Source organism: Panthera leo, chromosome E3, assembly GCF_018350215.1.
Source record: "Panthera leo isolate Ple1 chromosome E3, P.leo_Ple1_pat1.1, whole genome shotgun sequence".
Lineage (NCBI taxonomy): Eukaryota > Metazoa > Chordata > Mammalia > Carnivora > Felidae > Panthera > Panthera leo.
Window position 1 is genome coordinate 35812271 of NC_056694.1, and position 12576 is coordinate 35824846.

Sequence of the window (12576 nt, forward strand, 5' to 3'; positions counted from 1 at the left end):
ACAGACAGGATTTCAGTGAGAGAAAATTAATTCAAGAGAAGCCTTTTACACACATGGATCTTGGCTGATATGCAATGAAGAGAACATCCTCTGATCCCCAGGGACTCTAAATTTTCAAAAAGTATTTATGGTAGAAATGACAGGACGATCATAATAAGTGGACCTCCTAAAGAAGGTAAATATATTGTATCACAGCTCTCTTGATACTATCATGAGAAGGTTAAGTCTATGAAAACTCTTGAGGGCTGTAAAAAGTCATGCAGACACAGAGATTATTCTTAAAGTTTAGAGCCAAAGTGAGTGGTCCTTGGCACAGCAAAGTGCCTGGCATAAGGGGGGCAGTGTGGAAGTTTAGAGGCATTGGCTTTGATCCATTCTTCCTTCTTCCCGAACAGTTTGTTCCTCGTGGTACCTGCCTTAGATTCAGATCTTATTCAAACCCAAGTTATTATTTTTTTTAAAACTGATAACCACTACAGTTGTTATTTTTGAGGTCATTACTAGACATAAAGAGGGTAAGGTGCGGGGAGGATGGCACATATTTTTTCCCTTCTCCCTACAGTTCCATGTGAAAGAACTCCCTCAGGGTAATATTCCAGGTCTTTCCATAATTCCTCATTCTTCCACCCCTAAGAAGGAATGGTTTATTTGACTGGTTACTCTGGGGGGAAAAAAAAACTAGGCACGCTCAATTCAGTCTCCTTAGCTCTTTTTTCAATTCCCCAGTGGGCAGAAAGGGTACACTCTGGTCCTCTTTCTCAGCCATAAGACTAGGGAGTATGCAGAGAAGCTGTGAAAAGGGAGAAAACACAGGAAGGGGCTCTAGGGGCCTACTCTGTCAACGACTGATAGATAAGTCTCAACAAATTTGGAGACCATAAGGAAACTCATTTGGTCATACATTTTAATTTTAGATTTCATTAATAAAATGTATTTCATTTATTTCATTAATAAAAACACTTTGTTATTGCTGTTTTAAAAATAATAGCTTCATTGAGATATATTCGCACACCATAAAATTCACCTATTCAAAGTGAACAATTCAATAATTTTTAGTATGTTCACAGACTTGTGCAATTATCATCACAATTTAATTTGAGAACATTTTTTTTATCACCCCACAAGGAAGCCCCTATAGCATGCGCTCACTTCCTATCACTCTCTCCCTCCCAGCCCCTGGCACTAATCTACCTTCTTTCCACCTCTGTAGATTGACCTACTGTGGACATTTCATATGAATATGATCAGAACCTTGGAAATATCAGGCTAAGTGAAAGAAGTTTGTTTATTTCCTTTTTCCTCTCTGCTGTGCTACTTTCTCAGTTCTTACTCCGTCCAGGAATAAGAGGATTTTATTTTTTGAGCTCCTAGAGCTACCACATATGCTCTGTTTTACCAAAATCAAATCACTTCTTTAACACTTCATAATTTTAATTTTACCCAGATATTAAACTGCTATATTAAGGTCAGCATCCACTCATCCACTTATTCATGTATTCATACTTTCTTTTTTTTTTTTTAATGTTTATTTATTTTTGAGACAGAGGGAGACAGAGCGTAAGTAGGAGAGGGGCAGAGACAGAGGGAGACACTGAATCCGAAACAGGCTCCAGGCTCTGAGCTGTTAGCACAGAGCCCAATGCGGGGCATGAACCCACACACCATGAGATCATGACCTGAGCCAAAGTCGGACACTTAACCGACTGAGCCACCCAGGTGCCCCATCATCTATTCATACTTTCAAAGCACATGTATTGATCCCTAAAATGGCTACCACACCCTGAAACTCCTAAAATGAATATAATCTGGTACCTGCTCTCAGGGAGTTCACACTTAATTATTGAGAATGATTTAGGTACAAAATTTCATAAAATACAGAAAAGAGATCCACTGGAATGTAAGTCTAAGAATTCTCATTAATCCTCAGATGCATTACAGTACTCGGCACTGTCCACAGTTGCTGTTTCCATGCAATCTCTCTACCTTTTATGAAAATGTCCTGACCCGGTTCACTTGCTACCTTCCTGACAATCTTCTTAGTGTCTTTCTCTCTTCTTCCATTCACTCAAGCGATCCTTTCTTAAGGTAAATCCTTGTTTGTTTTTCTTTTCAATCCGCCTTTCCTTGGAGACATTATCCGTTCCTACTACCTCCACAGCAACTTGTGAGTAGCATAAAGATAAGTAACACACGATGTGGGACTTAGCCCTTGAGCTGAGACTTGAAGGACACAGTGGGTTTGCGGTGGTGGGTGTAAGGTATATGTGCATATATGGAAGGACGTACATGGCATCAATTTCTACCAGGTAGCTCTGTCTTTCCTTTCGTGCCGATATCAATTAGTTAACTTATCTCAAAATGAGCAAAAATTACTTTTCCTATCCACACTTGATATATGTTCACAAAATAGTCCTGTCAACTCCACACATTATTCCCAGCAGTTGTCGCCTATGCCTGCACATCACAATCTTTATTTCAACCAAAGAGCCGCTGTCAGCTCTAAATCTGTGGCTTCACAGAAACTATTGATTTATGGCAATGACCCTTCTTGCCTGTGCACATCTCAAATCCACAGAGCGAGGGGAGCCCCGGAAATATTTATTCAGACAGATAAAATCCTCCCTATTTAACAGAACTGACTTCTATGACCACTGGGCACATCTTGTTACCTAGGGACATTTCCAAAGGATTACACAGCAAGGCTTTGGCTGTGACTGTAAGTCACTGCCACTAAATTGTCAAAATAAATAACAGTAAAAATCAACCCTCAGAGAACGTGGGGGTAGCTGATGCTTTTTCTTTAAAAAAAAAAAAAAAAGAAATCTTTGCAGACACCGCCACCCCAGAACCGCAGGCACGGCAAAGCCATGGTCAACTCCACCGTGTTTTTTGACATTGCTGAGGACGGTGAACCCTTAGGCCATGTCTCCTTTGAGCTGTTTGCAGACAAAGTTCCAAAAACAGCAGAGAACTTTCATGCTCTGAGCACTGGGGAGAACAGAAATGGTTACAAAGTTTCCTGCTTTCACAGGATTATTCCAGGATTTATGTGCCAGGGTGGTGACTTCACATGACATAATGGCACTGACAGCAAGTCCATCTATAGGGAGAAATTTGATGATGAGAATTTCATCCTGAAGTATATATGTCCTGGCATCCTGTCCATGGAAAATGCTGGACCCAAGACAAACGGTTCCCAGTTTTTCATCTGCACTGTCAAAACTGAGTGGTTGGATGGCAAGCACATCGTGTTTGGCAAGGTGAAGGAGGGCATGGACACCGTGAAAGCCATGGAGCATTTTGGGTCCAAGAATGGCAAGACCAGCAAGAAGATGACCACTGCTGAGTGTGGACAAACCTAATAAATCTGACTTGTGTTTTATCTTAACTACCAGATCATTCCTTCTGTAGCTCGGGAGAGCACCCCCTTTGGATCAAAATCTCCTGTAATCTTTGTGCTCCTGTTGCAGTTCCATGGGTCCCTTTCAAGTCTAGCTGGATTGCAAAGTGAAGTTTATGATAATGAAACAAAAGCTGAACAAACAGCATACTAATAATTCCTTATTTTTAATTGGAAAAAGAGTCCAACAGAGATAGAAAAAATATGTATCAACTAACAACATATTACTTATTTTGTCATATTTTGTATAGCATAAAACAGAATATAGCACTAGACATACTTTATAATACATAAATATATTAATAATATAACATATCTAAATATACTCTATATTAGCCTATATTAAATATATTACATATGCTATAACTACACAGTTTTGTGTGTATATGTATTCTATATACATTGTAAGTAAAAAAAAAAGTATATACACATATACGAACATATACCATATAACTAAATTTTTGTGACAAGGGGAACAAAAACATTTGATTTCTTCTCTTTTCTAAGGGCTAAAAATTTAGAAGGTAAAAGAATCACTCATCAAACCTCAAAATTCTTCAAGAGTTCTTGTTTATCATAGTCATCAATGGATACAACACTGGGACAATGACTATTATTTAATCAGTAATTACCATATACCAGACAATCTTCTATTTTACAGGTAGTATCTCCTTCAATCAGGGAAAAGCCAACAAAAATGGATTTAAAAATTCACTTTAAAATGTATTAATCCATTAAAATTTATTTTTGAAATCCATTAAAAATCCATTGTCAATAATTGTTTCCATTTTGGAGATAGCATTACTAAGTTTCAGATAAATGAATAAACTAGCCCAAGGTTTCAGCCATGGCAGACTAGATCTGTCGGAGCCCAGATGCTGGGCTATTATCTGTTGCTCTGAATGTCTCCTTGATATTAATTGTAGAGTTTTCCTTTTACAGTAAAAGGGCTCCTCTCCTTTAAACACTGTCACCATTTTCATCACTGGTCTAATCCAACTTAAAGTAAGATTTTCAAAGGAACCAAACTGATTGAATGTGTTCTACCTTTTCCAAACACTGGAATAGCTTGGCCATAACATGAACCCCACTGCGCCAACAAGAAGTGGTGAGTAATAAAGTGACTTCTAAAGCACAATCAATGGTACCAAGCAGAAATGGCATGGATATTTTTCCTTGCCTCCCTTGGTTGAATTGACGGATACTCCAAATTGACTAGAAAGTGGAAATGACTGGAAAAGGAGAAGAAAACCCTTTTGAAGTCCAGAAGACACACACTTCCCCGGTCTTTTAAGGATTAGATAGGATTCTGAAGGACATTAAGCTAAAAGCTTCTCCCCTTCCAAAATGGCCAAAGAACTGAGAGAGAAGAATTATCTTGGCAGAATATGAGACCTAATACCATTGATAATCATAGCAGCACTGAAATCCAGGTTGGCTAAGGACCATTTCAGCCACATATAACTACTGCCTTATTAGCAATCATCAAAAATTGATAAATTGTTCATTTTGCTTCTAATCTGCAGATGATCTTATAGACAGATTAATTATGCATTGCCAGGCAAGTCTTAAAGAATCGTATGCTGTAAGTGTTCATAATATTAAACAACTCTTCTTCAGATTATGTCAAAATTTATATTTTGAGTATGATCATTTGATTAATGTCTGTTCCATCAGCTTGTAGGCCTCATGAGTCAATAAGTAATAGCCGTTGCTTGATGAACACTCACTATGTGTTGGACATTATACAAGTAGTAGCTCCTTTAATCCTTACAATAGCTCCGTGAAGTAGCTATCTGCCCCCATTTTATAGATAAGACAATTTAAGTGTACAGTTATTTGTTTGTTTTCCAATGTTTTTTTAAATGCTTATTTAGAGAGAGAGAGAGAGAGAGAGAGAATATGAATAAGCAGGGGAGGTCAGAGAGAGAGGGAGAGAGAGAATCCTAAGATTCTGTGCTCTCAGCATAGAGCCCAACCTGGGGTTCAAACCCACAAACCGTGAAATCATGACCTGAGATGAAATCAAGAGTTGGATGCTTAACTGATTGAGCCACCCAGGTGGTCCTAAGTATAGGGTTGTTAAATAGATAGTCTGAAATCCCACAGAGAGTAATCCCACAGAAAGCCACAGACTGGACCCCAGGCAATCAACTTCCAAGCATGAGGGCAAGAGCTATGTATATTTATCATCACATATCCCCAGAACATACTAGGTACTCTATAAAATTTGATGAATGAATGAAAAGGAGTTTTTTTCTGGTTTGGGCCATATCTACATGGACATGCAAAAAGGACCCTTGATTTGTGTTAATCATAGAGAGATGAACTTGTCCTCCTATAACTTAGAACTCAGAGCAATTACCATGTAAAATGAGGCCAGGTGAGGCAAATTCCCATGGGTCCCTCAACAAAAACAACCTTCCCCTACTTCTCTTACAGCAGTGGGCTGTCCTCCTGTATTCCTCCAAATGATTACTTAATGCCCACTTTCACATGCCCATAGTAAAACACAGCTAAACCCAAATGCTAATGGAGTGGCCCAAGTGCTTCCTTCCTCAATTAGTCTTGTCCAGAAAAATTCACCAGAATTATATCCCTATGTGGAACCAGGCACTGTGCTACCAATCATGGAAGTTATTAAAAGGAAACTACAAAATGGCACCCTGTTTCCAAAGAAAGAAATGGATTCTTAAGAAATAAAATTAAAACTTGAACATTCTAGGTATTATAAGAAAGATACAAGTTCCAATGGGAACATAGAGGAAGAGGAAATTGGCTTGGGCCCTTGCTAGGAAAAAAAAATCATGAGGAAACAGTCAGAGATGGGTTGGGTGGGGGATGGCAAGGGAAGAGGGGATCCAGGCAGGACAAAGAGAACAGTTTTAGTGTGGAAACATTTCAGAAAAGTATTTTAGGTTGAGTCATTTAGTATACACTAGACTTTTACGGTGGGCTTGAAACTGTCACCTCTATTAGGGCAATGTTCAGGAAGTGCCAGAAAATCTACTCTCCCACGAAAAGCAGATAAAACTTGGCAAGCAGAGCAAACAACTGGGCAACACTTGGCTGACTGCAAAGGAGTGAATGAGAGGGTCCCTTTATTTAACTTTATTTGTTTTATTGTCTGATCTACCCCAAATCCTTTACTTTGGGGAACCATCTTTATCCTACTTTATATTTATTTATATAGTTTAGGTGGTGCTCTACATCCCACCACCACCCCCTGCCTCATCCCTATGGAATGAGACTTAAGACCAATCAATCAGAAGATCCCAGTCTTGGGGTGCCTCGGTGGCTCAGTTGGTTAAGCGTCCGACTTCAGCTCAGGTCATGATCTCACAGTTCGTAGATTTGAGCCCTGCACCAGGCTCTGTGCTGGCAGCTCGGATCCTGGAGCCTGCTTCAGATTCTGTGTCTCCCTCTCTCTCTGCTCCTCCCCTGCTCATGCGCGTGTGCGCTCTCTCTCTCTCTCTCTCTCCTTCAAAAATAAATAAAAACATGAAAAAATTTAAAAAAAAATAAGATCCCAGTCTTATAGTTCAGGGATTTGCTCAGTAGCAGGCATATGATTCAAATTGGCCAATCAGAGCCTTCCCTAGGATTTTTGAGGTATCCTCCAAAAGGTGATAACTTCTCAGAGGACGCATATAGTAGAAGCCCAGTGAACCCTGATATAAGATGGCAAGCAGATCTAAGAGAGAATTAGAGTCCTTGTGACATCATTAAAGCTTGAGACTCAGCCACACCTGAAGCCTACCTTTTGTGTTGCCTAGTTCCATAACCCACACTTTAAGTTTTCTTAAATATATTTGATGTGCATGTGTGTGTCTTTATTTTTTTCATGTGAAAGTGGAGGAATCCTGATGAAATCAGTGCCTAAATATCCTGTAACATAACGTTATAATTCTGAGCTGGTTGTAGCTCTCCTTCTCATAATAAAACCTAGTGAGCTTAAAGAGATGTGATACACTTCCCCAGTTTCTTTGTTATTAAGAACCCCTTTGGAATCCTCATCTCTGTTAACACCACACTGTTTTCTAAACTGCCAGAATGATTCAGATAGTCTCAGACACCAAAGCTTGCTTGACAGTTGTTGCCATCTAGCAAAATCAAACAAAAACCCCAAAAACCAAAAAACAAAACCAAAAATAAAACAAACTAAAAAAAAATCTCCAAAAAACAAGAAACAGTTATGAAACTGAAGGAGATTATAAAGTATTGCAGGACCCAAGACTAACAATGTTCAAGGAATGTCAGTCAACTGATATATTAAACTGGATTAAATGTAAACCACCCTTCACTGTGTAAAATATGTATATCCTTTATAGAATGTTAATAGTAGGTCCTCGTACTTCTACACCAATGAATATTCTGATTGAGCATATTAATAAGCTAATAGATAATAAGACCTGTGATTAAAGACACCATCCTGTCTCTATACATTGTGATAGCTCTCCTCTTTATTTCCCAGCTAAGGGTCCACCAGAGCCTGACATACAAAAATAGGCTGGGGTTTAATCAGCATCCTAACAGTGAGAAACCCTGTGAATTAAATACCATTCCCTTCCAGAGTTCAAAGAAGTCACATTTTAAGGCCAAGGTTTAGATGCAAATATGAGAGATGTGATCCTGAGGAAAAAAAAATCAAACATGACCAGGAAGGACCCCTGCTTCCTGCCTAAAAGAAATGTGTCCCAGAGAAGGTTTTCTCTGATCTCTGCTTTAGAAAGATCAGTTGTCGCATTTGAAACTGTGAAAAGCTGTCACATTTATTATATTTCTGGAAGCCTGTAAATGATGAATGTTTCTTCCATCTCCCCTCCTTCAGGTGAAGAAGAAGAAAAAAAAAAAGTTATTATTCCTGACTTCCAGGAAGATGTCATGAGTGAGAATCTAAAAAAAAAAAAAAAAAAAAAGGAAAAAAAATAACCACAGTTTGCTGTTATCAGCAATTAAAGAAACTTTATCTAATTACTATGGAAGATGGCTCCGTTCAACAATCATCTCTGACAAACTGATCATTATCAGTAATTTATGACCAGTTTCTTAGTTAATTGTCCTCAGGAAGGAGAGCAAAAACCATTTGTATAGAAAAATAAGTAGTCATTAACAACAGTGGAATTTGTTGGGAATGTGATTATAAATCACCAACCAGGGCTGGTAATGATTCCTGGGAAGAGAAGAGAATGAAAACAATGTAGACACTACATCCAACTTTAGGGAACTATTCGGAGAAAGAAGACTTCATAATGAACTTTCCCCCCCAATTAAAATGAAGAATGTCTTGTCTCCCTTTAAAAGAATATCAGACACTTTATTCTAAATGTGGGAGAGTAGGGCAAGGGAGGAACACATCTCTGCTTCTGCATGCAGGGATAGTTATAAAACACACACTCAGGCACTTTAAAGTTCTGCCTCTCCTAACCAAGCTCACTTTGCATAAAGAATATGCACCCTGCTTTGCTTTTTTCCAAAGCTAACTGAATCTACCTGACCAAGCTTTGATTTTAGAGGCTTGGAAACTGGTCCATCGATCTGGTCCAAAAGCCAAACATAGACTTGTGAATCCTGAACTGTATTTGAGCTTCACATTGCCAATTACAAGCTGTGAAGCCTTGGGGTATGTTACAGAGACTACGGACCCATTTGTGAAAAGGGAGTGGGATATGTACCTGCTAAAGATATGGAACTGTAAGGGTATGGGTTGAATTGGGTCCCCCTCACCCAAAATACGGTATGTTAAACATCTATTTCCTGGCACCTGCGAATGTGAGTTAACTTATAAATAGAGTCTTTGCAGATGGAATCAAGTTAAGGGAGGTCATTAGGGTGGGCCCTAATCTAGTAGGGCTGCTATCCTTATAGAAATTTTGAACAAAGGGAAAGTGCTGTGGAGGCACATGAGAAGAACATCTTGACATGATGCAGGCAGAGAGGGGAGTGGCACAGCTACAATCCAAGGAATGCCCAAAGATGGCTAACAAACCACCAGAAGGTAGGAAGAGGCAAGGAAGAATTTCCCTACAGGTTTCAGAGGGAGCATGGTCCTGCTGACACCCTGATTTGGGGCTTTCTGACTCAAGAACTGGGGGATAAGAAATGTCTATAGTTTTAAACTATCCAGTTTGTGATAGTTTGCAATGGCAGCCCATATTGTACGTATGCTGATACATACAATACTTTACAGCATCCTGAGACAGACTGGATGAGAAAAGGCCTGGAATGTGCCCAGGACAGTGTTTGGCAGATGATATGAATGCAATGAGAATGCTTGCTCAAATGCTTCATGAAAAGTGACCCATCCCAGACAAACAATATACAAGGAGTATCTAGACCATGATAGAGTGTCTGGGATGCACAGTACTGGAGATGAAAGAGTCCTGGACTTGGCATGAAAATTCTGAGATTAAGACCCGGTTCTTCCATTTCCAAGCCTCTACCAAAGTGAGCTGTAGATTCCTCACGTATACATTTGAGTTGGTCCAGCATGTGCCTTTCTTACAAGGATGCCATGAGCCCAAATTGGATAATACACATCAATACACATCTTTTGTAGTTTGTAGTTTGAAACTTTCTTCATTCATCAAACCACTGAGTTGAGTTCTAGTTATACAATGGTGAGTAGTTTCATAAGAAACCACCACAACAAATGGACCATTATAAACTGGAATCAGAGTAATACAGACACAGAATGCAATGAGATCACTGGGGACAGTTAATAGAGGGGTCAGACCTCTGCCTCGCTGCAGAGCCTAAGCTAAAACTTGACACAAGGGTGACCTTGCCAGGTGATGGTTATAGGAAGCACCCTTTGGCAGACAGAATATATCTCTAAGACAAGAAAGGACATGGAGGCCTGTTTAGAGCCCTAGGAAAGAAGGTTTGGAGAGATATGGGTTGGAAAGAAAAGCAAGAGGCCAGATGATACTGGGACTGCAGGCCAAGTTATCCATTTTTATTTTATCAGTTGTTTTTTTTTTTTTCACAGTTGGGAGTGTAGAAGGGATGTGGTGAAGTGACCTGACTTGAATAATAAAATGATCACTCTGATTTTCTATAAAAATTGGATTAGGGGACAATGGAAATAGGAGACCCATTAGGTGGTTAGGAGTCCAGATGTAGGTAGCTTCGATCAAAGTGGTAACAGTGGAGCTAGGAAAAAACAGACAGATTTTGAGATCTCATTTGGAGGAAAGCCATTATTATTACTTTTATCTCCTAATTTAATTCAACTCAGTCCTATTGGAATGCCTTCTGCCACTTCCCTGACAGATGGTCAGCCCATAAAAAAAAAAATTCATTAGTTTAAACTGAATAACCTATGCTCAATCACCCTTTTTCACATCCCCCATAAAAAATTAACTCAACTAATAATTATAAAAGCAGATATGTACAAACAGTGCTACTGGGCAAAGGTAACTGATTCCAAACTGGATGGAGCTCAATAATAGGAACATTGGCAATGGGGACCCTTTACTGACCAATTCTGTGTGTCTGGCATCATTCAGCATATTACATACCCTAGCTCGTTCAATTCTAACACAAACTTTAAGAAATCAGTATTGTCTCTATTTTAAAAATGAGGAAACTGTAATTTTAAAAGGTAAAGAAACTTGTCCAGAGGCACACAGTTAGTATGGGGTTGATATGCAGTAAGTGAAATTGTAGGTAGGGTCCTCAAATACAACAAACTTCTTATGGGGAACCATTAAGTTAAAAAAAAAAAAAAGGACATTTGAAATAGCATGATTTGAAGATGAGAAGAAACTATCTGAATAGTCACTTACAAATGGTAATAATGAGACAGCTGAACCCATATGGAAAAATTTCTATGAAATCCTATGAAAGCTAAACCACAGTACTTCCTAGAACATCAATTTATATAAACTGCACAATGCAACAGAGAAATAATTTACTTACAAATATTTACTAGGTGTTTTACAGACTGGAAGTGGGGAAAGGTTTCTTTCATACCAGTAACGATTTGCTACTATCTAAACATTCTTGATTTGAACATGCTCAGCGTTATCAGGTTAATTTCTTGTCACCACATATGTGATTGCCCAGAATCATCTCTTTTCTTTCACAGTAGATCCCATGTACCATAATAGGGATGTTACCCTCAAATAGGGCCATTGCCTTCTGCACAAAAAGAATGGCAGTCACTGGGTGCTTATGTGTGAGATTCTCTATTGATGCTAGGGATGCAGAAAAAGACAAGACATTTCCAGGTCTCAAATAGCTCAGAGTGCAAGATGCACAAGATGGAACACTCAGCAAGTATCTCATACACATATTTTTACATACAGAAATGGCAAACGTAAGAAATCAAAGACACAGTGCTTTTCATGATCTCTGTCTTTTACACCTTTTAAGCTTAAAAGGAAAGTGCCCTGAATTGTTTTGTCCCCCAAATGTCCAAATGATCTTTATATCTTTCCCTTCCCTCCCTTTTTTTTTTAAATGCAGGGTGCCCTGCCTAGATACATCTTCTCCGAAGGAAAACCCCACTGTGACATTTTAGAAAATTTGTCTTACAGAGTATTTAGAAAGAGACTCTAACTTATTTGGCCATGCTTCAGTGTGATTCTCAGGGAAAATTCTTCACACAATCCTGTGCACTTCCCTCAAAGTGTCTCTCTCTAATCAAGTAAAAATCATTCAGGCCAGAAGGGCATGTAAGTAGAAAACAAAGAAAAACAAAGCAGCAAAGGTCTTCCCTGAGTCACAGTGAGATATAAAAAGTGAAATCCCAAGGTGTGGGGAGAGAAGGTCAAAGAGAGGGAAGAAATAAGCTTCCAAGTCAGAAGTCATAGTTAAGAAAGAAAATATTTCTTCAGGCAGACCTTGTTCATGCTCATACATGAGGGTGAATATAGTCCAAGAGGTTTCTGCCCTTCCATCTTTTCAAGTCACAGGCAGTAAAGTATCTTAATGACAGGCAGCTGTTAAAATGCCCAGGGTTCCTGAATTCATAAGCTACAGGCTGTAGGAAAGAAACACTGTACTATGAATTTTAAACATGAAGCCAAGAGAATGCTTTTCCCCACCTATGAAATTCCAACATGCTCAACCTAAGGCACAGCGTACGAATGTGCCACATCTTGAGTATACATTTCATCAGCTGCTAAACATTAAGCTCATTTAAATTTGAAATGAACAAAAGAATTGAT

At 38.9% G+C, this 12576-nt stretch overlaps 1 protein-coding gene and 1 pseudogene across 18 annotated transcripts in view; one reads left to right on the plus strand and one right to left on the minus strand.

Moving 5' to 3' along the window:
* The window catches only part of RBFOX1 (RNA binding fox-1 homolog 1), a 1461670-nt gene that overhangs the window by 1011668 nt on the left and 437426 nt on the right, over window positions 1–12576 (minus strand). The gene's annotated exons all lie outside the window — the stretch shown is intronic.
* LOC122210251 lies at window positions 2868–3362 on the plus strand (annotated as a pseudogene).